The 12,451-nt window shown below is 39.2% G+C and overlaps 1 long non-coding RNA gene and 1 pseudogene across 2 annotated transcripts in view; one reads left to right on the top strand and one right to left on the bottom strand.

The window, feature by feature from the left end:
* The window catches only part of LOC145425534 (uncharacterized), a 273,752-nt gene that overhangs the window by 109,607 nt on the left and 151,694 nt on the right, over window positions 1-12,451 (top strand). The gene's annotated exons all lie outside the window — the stretch shown is intronic.
* LOC113017158 (tripartite motif-containing protein 16-like) lies at window positions 1,066-3,387 on the bottom strand (annotated as a pseudogene). Its single transcript, XR_013906189.1, has one exon. The product of XR_013906189.1 is annotated as a tripartite motif-containing protein 16-like (transcript).

The raw sequence follows: 12,451 nt of genomic DNA, 5'->3' as shown, positions 1-12,451 counted from the left end.
TGTGCACCTGACTGTGTTAAACATATAAATATGCATTAAAGCCACTAAAGTGTCGACCGGGGCGACCGTGGCTCAGGGGGTTGGGAAGCGCATCTGTAACCAGAAGGTCGCCGGTTCGATCCCTGGGCTCTCTGTCCTGGTCGTTGTGTCTCTGGGCAAGACACTTTACCCTACCACCTACTGGTGTTGGCCAGAGGGGCCGATGGCGCGATATGGCAGCCTCGCTTCTGTCAGTCTGCAGCTGTGGCTACAACTGTAGCTGGCCTCCACCAGTGTGTGAATGTGAGAGTGAATGAATAGTGGAATTGTAAAGCGCTTTGGGTGCCTTGAAAAGTGCTATATAAATCCAATCCATTATTATTATTATAGTCCCTGTTAACACATGCCTGCTGACACATGATACACAGTAATATGTGTTTGAACACAACCTGAAACCTGTTAATGTTCTGATTTAACAGCAGATTTCTCCACATGCAGGACAGAGAAATTCCTGCCTCTGTCACACAAAAAGTGGAAAATATATTTGTTTGACATTTTAATCACAATAACAAAGAAATAAACTGTTGGTAGATCCACTTTTTACAACGAATCATCCATCAATAAAAATCTAACTCAGTTCCAAAACAACAAATTCAACATTCATATAAAAAATCCAACCCAGCAGGGATCAAACATCTGATCAAACACCAGGGTTGGACACAGACTTTCTAATCTGACATCACAAAGTTATTCTGAAGCTGTAAATCTAATTAAAAACTCCCCAAAACTACTAAGAGAAAACCCTTAAAAGGTTCAGTGACAGAAGAAAAATCCTTTACATATAAAATCAACAGAGGTTCCTGATAAATAGACTAATAAACAGAGAATAGCTGAACAGTTTCTGTGACACAGACGTAAAAATGCATAAATGCTCCATGATTTTCATTTCTATCCATCATCTTGAACACTGACTATAAATGTGTTCACTTCATTATTGTGTGATTTGGTTTCTTCACGTGTCTCTGTATCTGAAAAATGACATTAAATGTCATCACTCTAGATACAATAATAACAATATAAAAAAACTCAAACATTAAAAATTTTTTGTTACATTTTAAAAGTTCAAACCTCAAAGACATTAAGTTTACAGTCATATATGATCAAGAAAATCAACAATCTTCACATTTCAGAAACTGGAACCAGCTTTAAATGTGACTAAAATAATGATAAAACAATCAATTCTCTAATCATTGACTAACTGATGAATCACTGCAGCTCCAATATATTGTTGCATTTGACAACCCACTACAGCAACTACAGAATAAAAGCACTAACCAGACTGATGACAGATTTCAAACATGCTGAATATGAAGAGTAGTATCATTTAAACTCACATGATTATCAGCCATAAGAACAAATTCAGATTTATATTGATGTAAGGTATATAAATGTAAGTACAGTTTGAATCAGTGCAATATTATTTTCACACATCAATGGACCACTGAACTTCTCAGCTTCTAAAATGTAAAGCCTCATTTAGAAACTACACAAGTACATATAATGGTCAGGGATCAACATGAACCTGTCTTCTCTATTTGACTTTAATCAACTCTGCAGTGACTCCATCAGAGTAATAAAGACAAAGTCCAGCATAGAGCGGCTGAGTGAATGTGGTCTGGACTCTGTGGAGGAGAGTCATGGTTTCAGAGACGCTGTAGAAAGACAGAATACCTGCTCTGTGATCCAGGTACACTCCTACTCTGGAGGACCGAGGACCTGAGAGGACAGTTGGGACTTTGTTGTGCCAAAATTTATAACTTTTTGTGTCACAATGTAATGCCCAAGATTTGTCATTGTTTCCAAATAAACATTCATCGATGCTGCCTGCTCTGCTGATATTCTTGTATGCGACTGCTACACGAACTCCTCCTCCTCTCCACTCCACCTCCCAGTAACAACGTCCAGTCAGACTCTCTCTACTCAGGACATGAGGCCACACAGTGAATCTGTCTGGATGATCAGAATAAGACTGTTGTTGTTTCATAAATGTTGCTTTTCTGTTCCCCTCAGATAATAACAGACGTGTGTTTGCTGTGTTTGGATCCAGTGTGATTTCATGTGAATATTTTAAGAATCCAGCTCTGGTCTTTGGCTCTGCTGGTGACAGTAAAACATCCACTTCAGTGACTGTCAGTGAGATGTTTGTCCATTCCTCTCTCAGAATGTCCTGTAGTTTATCTCTGGTCTCTGACACAGCTGCTGTCACATCCTCAAAGTAGCTCAGAGGACGAATATTGATGCTGGATGAGTGTGTAGACTCACTGAGTGCTGACAGTGAGGGGTAGTTGTGTAGAAACTGGTTGTGATCCTCTGTGTGTGAGAGCTGCTCCAGCTCGCCGTCTTTCCTCTTCAGCTCAGCGATCTCCTGCTCCAGCTTCTCCTGAAGCTCTTTGACTCGACTCACTTCAGTTTCCTGCTGGGATCTGACCTGCTGCTTCACATCAGAGCTTCTTTTCTGGATGAGACGGATCAGCTCAGTGAACATCTTCTCACTGTCCTCCACTGCTTTATCAGCAGAGCCATTGATGGCCTCCACCTCCTGTTGAAGCAGCTTCACATCTTTCTCTCGCTCCTGGATTCTCTGCTGGATGTTTAGTCGTCTCACCTCGAGCTTCTTCTGCTTCTCAGTCCTTTCTGCTGCAGCTGGGACTGTTTCATGGCCTTTATGTTCATCCATTGTGCAGAGATAACAGATACTCTGCTGATCAGTACGACAGAAAATCTTCATCACCTCATCATGACGAGAGCAGATGTTGTCCTGGAGCTTCTTGGAGGGGGCCACCAGTTTGTGTTTCTTTAATGGAGCTGCATCATAGTGAGGTTAAAGGTGTTTCTCACAGTAAGAGGCCAGACAGACCAAACAGGACTTGATGGCTTTCAGCTTCCTCCCAGTGCAGACATCACAGGCCACATCTTCAGGTCCAGCATAGCAGTGATCAGCTGGAGCAGCTTGGAGTCCAGTCTTCTTCAGCTGCTCCACTAAAGCTGCAAACATGACGTTTTTCTCCAGGACAGGCCTCGGTGTGAAAGTCTTCCTGCACTGAGGGCAGCTGTGGATTCCCTTCCTGTCCTCTTCATCCCAGAAACTTTTAATACAGTTCATGCAGTAGCTGTGTCCACAGGTTTTAGTCACCGGATCCTTCAGTAGATCCAAACAGATGGAACAAGAGAAGGTTTCTCGGTCCAGCTGAACTCCTTTCTGTGCCATTTCTCCTCTCAGTGTCAGTGACTGTGTGAGTTTCACTTCCTTATAACTGAAACTAGTCTGAGCTCTGATCTCAACAACATGTTTCTGCAGTGAATGGAGCCTGTCTTGTTTATCAGGCTGTGTCTCATTCCAGAAAGTGGAGCAGTTTGAGAGCGATACTGTGTGTTTAACCCTTTTTATTTACAGCAGATCACAGAGCCTGTGTCAGCTCAGCTATCAGAATCAAACAGTGAAGCTGACCTGTGTAAGTCAGCAGGTCAGACAGTATGTTAATGAGGGCAAATCTACAAAGCAGTAATGAACTTTTCATAAACCACATTTAATACAAATCTATGATACGTCCATAAGTCTGCACCGTCTGAAACCTCCTCACATTTCAGCCCTCATTTCTCATCATATTGTAATCTACAGTTATTTATGGTTCAGTGAGTTTTGCTTGGAGTTTCCAGCTTCTGAGAGCAACATTTACATCACTGAAGTATTTATGATTCCCCTGGTATAAAAAAGCTAAAGAATTGAAATGTAAGAAATCTGTCCTCTCCTCATCCTTCACCACCCTCAGGGTGACCTTCATTTTCTTTGCTCTCTTCACCTTCATCATCCTCTTCATCGTCTTCTTGCTCACTGTCTGCACACACACACACACACACACACATACACATACACACACACACACACCTCTACATCAATGAAGGAAACTGCACAGATATGAGCCTCTTAACCTGCTCACAGCTTCATACTGTTTTTAACATCAGAGGTCAGCAAGGATCGCCATAACAACTGTAACTAATACCAGAATAGGTCAAAGGTCAGCGTTGTTAAAGTGGTTAAATATATGAAATACTCAACAGTGTGTCAGAGAGAAGGGAGCAGCTATCAGTCTGAGTCATACACTGAGCAGTTTGGCAGCATTCATGGTTTTATTGACACAGTTATGATCAGTTTGAAGTGTTGCAGCATGTTCACTCCTGCTCTGCATGTTGTGCAGTTACTCATGTGTTAAACTGTGTGTGTGCAGGCTGTGGCTCTGTTTCACTTCCACAGTTCAACTACAGAGGGTGCTAAAATACACATGTGGTATACCACATGGGTATACCACATGTGTATACACATGTGTATACAACCGGTGGTACACATACCGGTGGTATACACATGGTATACCACCGGTATCCAGCCGGTGATGATCTGCAGATCATCACCGGCTGGAACCATCACCGCCTCACTCGGACCACTTACCCCTCTCATGCAGATCCTCCACCTACAATAAGTAACACAGTTCTTGTCCATATTTGGTCTTTCCTGACCTGCAGAAAAACACCTTCTGAACTTTATCTCCTCTCGTTACAGTGACTCAAAAGTCTCCTGGTTTCGTTCCCTCAGCCTGACTTCCCTTTTCCCCACGTCACAGAATTCATATGTGTATAGTTTCCTAGTACTTCATGTTTGTTGTACAGTTCACATTTGCTAAACTACTTCTTAGAATCTCACGTACATCATGGTTCACAGTTCATAGTCACATCATAGCTGTGATTCTGTGTTTGTAAATAACGTCTTGTTATCATGTTTCCCAGTGACTCTGTTTGTATCTGCAATTGAGTCCGTTTGTCTGGTTTGGCCTCTGGCTGTGACACAGTGACGGAGATGAGGCTGAATACTGGGCTGTTTTGTCACATGGTGCAAGCAGAATCATCTGCAGCTCAACGTAACAAATAAACACAACAAATAAATGGATCTGGCTGTATGGATACTTAATAATCAAGCTGGCAGTAATGTTGTGGTGTTTAGAAGACAGGAGGGTGGGGAGTGTAAGAGGAAATGACACACAGGACATGGTTTGAGGTAGATTCATACCCAGGCCCTGCAGTGAGGACTATAACCTTCACTACATTGGTCATCTGCTCAGCCAGGTTAACTATAACAACACTGTCAATTCAGTCTGACAGTGAGTTAGTGAGTTAATGACAGTGAGTCAAACCCACTCCCTCCTCCAACTATGACGGCTTAGACAGAGACTTTATGCAAGCTTCTTTGAAGTTGGCAGACAGTGAAGGTGAAGGTGAGCATAACTGAGTTCTAACGACTCGTTCTTACTTTAATAACTGGCAAATTTCACTGAAGTTCAAAAGAACTCTCAAACCACCAGGAAGGAGACAACAGAAGTATTTATTTTTACCTTCATTGTAATTTCTTCCTTTACCTAAGCTGGTGAGAGGTTGTTGTTGTTGTTGTTGCTTTCAATTTGTAAGATTCCTGCATGAAATGATTTGATCAAATATTTTTAATTTTATATTTTAAATGGTTTACTGTTGTCTATCAGGAAGAGGAATACAATATCTCTGGGTATCTCTGTTTAGCCTGCTGTTCTTGCTACATAACAGGGATATGTGTTTTCCTCTTCAGAGATTATAAAAGGGTTCATGTTCAAAGAAAGACTTTAAATCCATTTTTCAATTTTGTGCCATTTGGCTAATTGTGCCATTTACTTTCAATATTTTATATAAAATAATGTCAAAATGAGACAGCAAAAAAAAAAAAAAAATTGATTTCTAAACAAATTAATTAATATGCCTCTTTATTCCTAAGAAAACAGTCAGCTTTGAGATGTTGTTTATTTTTGTTTTTTAAATAGCACAGAAAGGAAACAGGAGGGTGATGAGAGTGTGAGGGGAAATGACACAGGAAATGGTCGGAGGCAGAATCAGACCCGGGCCCTGCAGTGAGGACTCTAGTTTTATCCATCTGTTAAGCTGGTGAGAGGTTTTTGTTGTTGCTTATAAATTCAGTTTGTAAGATTTCTGCATGGGATGATTTGATCAGATATTTTTAGCTTTATATCAACTCTATGATTTATTTTGAGTATTTAATGTTAAATAATCTCAGAGTGCAACATCAAGAAATGATGGTGATTCAGAAATAAATAAATAAATATCCTTTTTATTCCTTAAGCCAAACACAATATTCAGATGAGAATAAAATGCCAGGAACATTTTATTACCTGGAAAAAAATCTATGTGCTTCATATGTTCCTCTCAGAGGTTGAACCAGCTGTCGTCAGGTTTTCAAAGTCAAATTTGGTCTGAAACTCTTTTCATTCACACTTACGGCATCAGGGAAACTTCACAGTACTGATCTACATCATCGTGTGATGGATGGATCCAAAAAAAGTTAAAGGAAGTGATAAAAAGGAAACAACTCATTCAGTAACTTCAGTTTTCTGATGATCTGACAGAGTGAAGAGTCAGACGCTGTTCTTCTGAAGTTTAACGACTTTTCTGCATCAGAATGAAAATCCTCCATTTTCTCTTCTTCTGCTTCTTGTCAGGTGAGGACTGATGATCTTAATGTTGCTCTTTAATTCAAAATATACTCAACTTTATAAAACACTTTATGAAATACATTTATCTACATACACTAAATAATGTTGTGATTATCCATCTTCTTTTAAATGTATTATTATTATTTTTCATCTGACAGGTCCAGCTGGGCTCGTCAAGGCAAAACATAATATTTGGTCTGCAGCTGAAGGATTTAATGGCACGCTTAACTGCAACTTATCTTTGTCTGGAAGCACAAAGTTCTTCTGTAAGGAAAAATGTGAGCGAGCAGAAGATATCCTCATTAAAACAGATGGAAGCACAGCTCAGAGTGGCAGATACAGCATGAAGTATAAAGATGGATCTCCAAGAAGAGGAATTGTGTTTTTAAGCTTCTCACAAATGATCAAGTCTGACTCAGGAATGTACAGGTGTGGTTTGGGAAGATCTTCTGCTCCAGATTCATACTTTGACTTTGAGGTCAGAGTTTCAAATGGTGAGTTTTTACTAAAGGTGAGTGAAATTGAAAATGTGGAGACCCCCCAGGTCTAATTTAGTAATGTGGACCACTTTTAGATCAACCTGTTCAATCAATAAATACAAGCACGTTTTACCTGTTATTCCACTTAAGTGTCCATGTTATATGGCATGTGACAACTGTACTAAGATAACGTTTGAGCACCTCAGTGTAAAGCCTACAATAATATTCAATGATTTATTGATTCAAATTTAGGCTCTGCTAAAACTGAGTTTTACACCACCTCCAACTATCAAAGTCTAAAGCAAAATCTTGCTTTTGTTCAGATTTTCTTTTCTCTATAACTGATTTTGAGCATCAGTATCATGGTTTACATCATGATTTAAATAGATGAAATCTACTAATTTAATTCCTATGATGGAGAGTAACAAAAGAATTGTTTGACCTAAAAAGTTGATGATCTTCCAAGAGTGTCATCATGCTAAAAAGAAGTTAGTCACCTTTTTTACAGGCTCATCTTCTAGCTGTGAGTCCTGAGAAATGCCTCAAAAAATAAGACAAATGAAAAAAAAAACTAAAACATTTGCAGTCACACCGGTGAACTTCAAGGGTCTATAACGCTGCTCTTTAAGTTCATAGTATGTATGTTACATTTTGCATGGGTTCATTAAATATGCAACAACAAGTTTTGATTCTCAGAGGATCAGGTAAGAATGTGTTTTTCAGATTTTTCTGATTGATTATGAAATGATAACTGTGCTCATTTGATCCATGAAATATAATCATAATACAACAGTGTAAAAAATGACCCAACACACTAGTATGTTGTATGTTTTATGCTTGTGGGGTGTTTATTGAAGTGCCACACACGTAGCTGTACGTTTCGGCACATAACTCATAAGCACACAAACTCTCTCTCTCAGGTCTCCGCCTTCAATATATATATAGGGAGAAACCTCAATGGTTAAATGACCACCACCTGTCCCTCCAGCCTCCTTGGCACTGCCCCCTTGAGCTCACTGCCCCACTCCTCCCCTGCAGCTGAGCCAGGGACCACACCTCCCCTGCAGCTGAGCCAGGGACCACACCTCCCCCACAAACTGGTTCAGTTCAGACTAATTAATGTTCTTCTATTTCACAGATCTGGATAAAAACGTTGGTTTTTATTTCACACAAACTGAGGGAGAAAAGATCACATTGGTATGTTCCAACAACACGTATGGACACAGGAAGTTCTTTTGTAAGAATGAGTGTAAGAATGAAGGGGAGATCCTCATTGACACAACCAATAACAAATCTGAGAGTGGCAGATACAGCATTGAACACAGACCAGGATCTGTGTACGGACTGTATGCAACCATCACACAGTCGTCCAAGTCAGACACAGGAAAGTACATCTGTGGTTATGGGAACCCTCTGTCTCCTGATTCATGTGTGAATGAATATGTTCTTGTCATTGATGGTAAGTTTCTTTTCAAAACAGTAAAAATAACTTTTAACTTTTGGTGACTTTGAGGTGAGATTGTTGTTACTGCCAGAGATCAGCTGATTGGTTGAGACATCATTATACCTTTCTAACAATACAATACAATACAATACAATTTTATTTATATAGCACATTTAAAAACCCGAAGGCACACCAAAGTGTTTCACAGTAATATGGAGAGTCAACATAAGTCAAAAACAGGGTACAAATCAGGCACAAGCACAGATAGGATAGAGGCACTAACAGACCAGGAGAGTTAGATAAATACAAAATATGCTATGAAGACAAAAACAGCAGTAAAATTAATAAAAATAATACATTTAATAAAATCTAATAAAAGATTTAAAAGTTTAATAATTAAAAGATTTAAAAGGGTATTAACTGGTCGGGAAAGCCAAGTCAAATAGATATGCTTTTAATCTTGATTTAAAGGACTGGATACAGTCCAAGGCTCGAATAGAAGCAGGGAGGCTATTCCAAAGGTTGGGTGCAGCTGAAGCAAAGGCACGATCGCCTCTGGTCTTCAGTCTAAACTTAGGTTGGGCCAGGAGTAATTGACCTGAATCTTAATGCACGACAAGGAGTGTACAAATTAAGGAGGTCAGTGAGGTAGCTGGGCGCAATGTTATTCAGGATTTTAAAAGTGAGTAGCAAGATTTTAAACTCAATGCGATATTTGATTGGTAACCAGTGTAGATCAACAAGAGCCGGAGTAATAGGGTCAAATTTTCTAGTGCCAGTAAGAAGGCGAGCCGCAGCATTCTGAACGAGTTGCCGCCTTCGAAGAGAGAAGGCTTGGAGACCACAGTAGAGAGAATTACAATAATCTAACCTGGAGGTCACAAAAGCATGGATAAGCTTTTACAGGTCCCTGTGTGGTACATAATGCTTAGCTTTAGAAATCTAACTACAGATGATACTTGCTTATCGAGCTTAAAGGAGCTATCCAAATAGACACCCAGGTTACGCATAGAATCAGAGAGAGAGTTAGCTAGGGGCCTCAGCAGGGCAACAAGCTGGTCTCGAGGAATATGGCTGTCGAACACCATAACTTCAGTTTTTTTCTACGATCAACATTTTCTAACATCAAATAAAGGACAAATTGTTGAAATCTGGATGTCCAATCTCAGAGTATTAATTTCCTGTTGTGCTGATAAATTTATTCCTCTGTTCATTCACAAATATAAACCATATTTCTTATGAAGCTTTAAAAAACATACAGATATTTAAATATAGTAAGTTTCACAGTCATAATGTGCACTAATAATTTTTAATCAGAGCACATATTATATACAAAACATCATTTTTTGTATTACTAAAAGTTTTTTAACTATTTGAAATCTAAGGTTATGTGTGTTTAAGAAGTGTGAGCTCCACTTTGAATCATTTTTTTTAAAGTTGTGATGGTGGAGCTAAAATTGAGGGCAAAACATCATCATCATCATCATCATCATCTTTCACTAAAGCTGAGTGTTTCTACTCATGCAGGTGAAAACATATGTAGTGCGCTTTATATGCTTTATATGAGATTTCCCAGTCTAATGTGTAAAAGAGTATCAGCTTATCCATCAGCTGATCTGATGAGACTGACACTGAACGTGACTTTGTGGTTTATCTGAAAAAGTAATAATGATGTAAAGAACAGGAAAGCAGGCAGCTGAGTGATTACAGATCTTCCCTATTGAACTTACACATAAGCTTCATGTTAATGCTGCATTTAGTGCTTCATACAAGTTTGTATTTACCTGTATGATAATATGATTCGTTTTACTGCATTTGTCTGTATCGCTATTGATTTAGTATTGATATTTTTTCTGTTTGTTGTTCACAGATTCAAACCCACCTGCTTCCACACTGCAGACAGCAACAACACAGAGTGAAAGTGTCACTGCAGGAGTCTCTACACATTGTCCTGACTCCTCCTGGCTTCTGGTTGTGCGTGCGTCCGTGGATGGTGTTTTGCTGATGGCTGTTTTCCTCATGCTCTGCTACATTAGTAAGACAAGGAGGAACTTTGGACTGAACACCAGAGAAAATGACACAAACATAGAGGTGAGTTTGTGTCACTTGTTTTCATCACTTGTCTGTTGTTGCAGGTTTCAGTGAGTGTTGTTGATTCATGCTGTCAGTGTGACTTTCTCAGTGAAATGTAGTGAAAAGAGGTGATGTTACCTGTTATTACAGTTTCTTCAATAATATCCTTGTAGTGTTAGTCCAATAATCACACAACTGGTATGTTAACTCCAACTTTAATGGTCGCCTTCTTTCGTTCAACCACACAAAAAAAACTGACCCTCCAAAACGTCTACTCCCCCTTCCCACCTGTGCGTAGCCATGCCCCCCTTCACTGGACACTTGCGCAGTGGGACAGATACATCTTAACAGTCGTCTTTACCAGCAGTGGGAAGTGAAGACAAAGTGAACAATTTTAATACCAGACAGAAATATTTTCTATAATTATGTAGATATAAATGCATACAACATATTTTTTGGTCCTTTGAGGTTATTCCACAGCATCATAATTTCAGGATGTCATATCTAAAAGTGTGAAAGCCCCTTTAGTTCTGTTTCCAGACACTGTAGTACATGTATGCTGCTCTGAAGCAAACCTGTTTAACTTCCTATGATATTTATAATGTTACATTTTTTTGGGTTTGTTTGTTTCTCTTGAATAAACTTTGTGCTTCTGTTTTTTTAAAGTTCAATTTGCATTAAACTGTGATGCTGCATGAGGTTATTGTCTTTTTTTTTTTCAGTTATCTGTAACACATGAGAACTGGGATCCAACCATCAAACACAAACAGTCCAAAAGCAACAGGACAAAACCCACTCTTCATTATTAAAGACCAAAATCTAACAAGTAAAGATGAATTTTGAGATTTGTGATTTCACAAATCGATTGCTATTTCCCAACTGTAACTGAAAAATGTTGTAAACATTTGGTTTTATTTCATTCATTGTTGTCTACTGTATGATTTATACATCTATGCGCTTACTTATGATAAATATCTGATAGCAGATAATTATCTAACTTTGCTTCTGGAGATTTGTTGTTTGTTTGTGTTGTTTGCTGTTTGTTTTGCATTCCAGTAATCTGATCAAGCACCTCAACTGGAGAATTGCAGAATAGACCCTGTACACGAGAAAATGCTAACTTCCTGGTTTGAGACCGTATGTAGGGTTGTACATTTCCGGTTGCTTTACTTTGCGGTCAATCGCTACTGCGAAGATATACTCCAAAATCATGTCCAAAACTCAAAAACGGAAAGATCGCGTTAAGTTACAAAGAGCAGAAGGTGGGAACACTCGCCACGGTTGTGTCATAAAAAATCTAAAGATCAACTTTGACGTTTAAAGCGTTTAGATCGATCAGTTGTTTACATCACTCAACACAAGCAGAACTGCATCACTGCATGCAGAAGACACATCGTCCACATTCAGAAGCACATCTCTGTATAGTGACAATTATTATGATTTAAACAGGCAAATGTTCAGCATTCAAACTACAGGTGAAGAATAGTCAAACCAGATGTTTCCCCTGTTTTGTTGATATCAGCTAGTCAAGTACACACCTACACAGCATGTTAACAAACCGTGAAAAAAAGCCACACAAAAATTTCTTTTTTTTAAATCACATTGTTTCCTGCATCCTGATCGCTGCAGACGGTCTCCTCCGTGACGTCTCTCCTGTACAGTACAGAATCGCTGCATCGATCACTAGCAGTGTGACTCTGAGGTGCAGTATTGTATGTCGACGAAACGTTTCGCACCGTCAAAAATTACAATTGGCTACTTGATTTCACCTATCGCTGGTTATTTTTAGAACATAACACCCGCGATAAACGAGGGACAGCTGAGAAATATAACATTTGAATCCATTTTCTCTTTTGCTCTGAGGCGCGGGGGAAAAAATATCGACAAGTCGA

The sequence above is a fragment of the Astatotilapia calliptera genome, chromosome 3 (assembly GCF_964374335.1).
Source record: "Astatotilapia calliptera chromosome 3, fAstCal68.1, whole genome shotgun sequence".
Lineage (NCBI taxonomy): Eukaryota > Metazoa > Chordata > Actinopteri > Cichliformes > Cichlidae > Astatotilapia > Astatotilapia calliptera.
The sequence above is the reverse complement of the archived record's forward strand: the minus strand, read 5'-3'. Positions and strand labels throughout refer to the sequence as shown.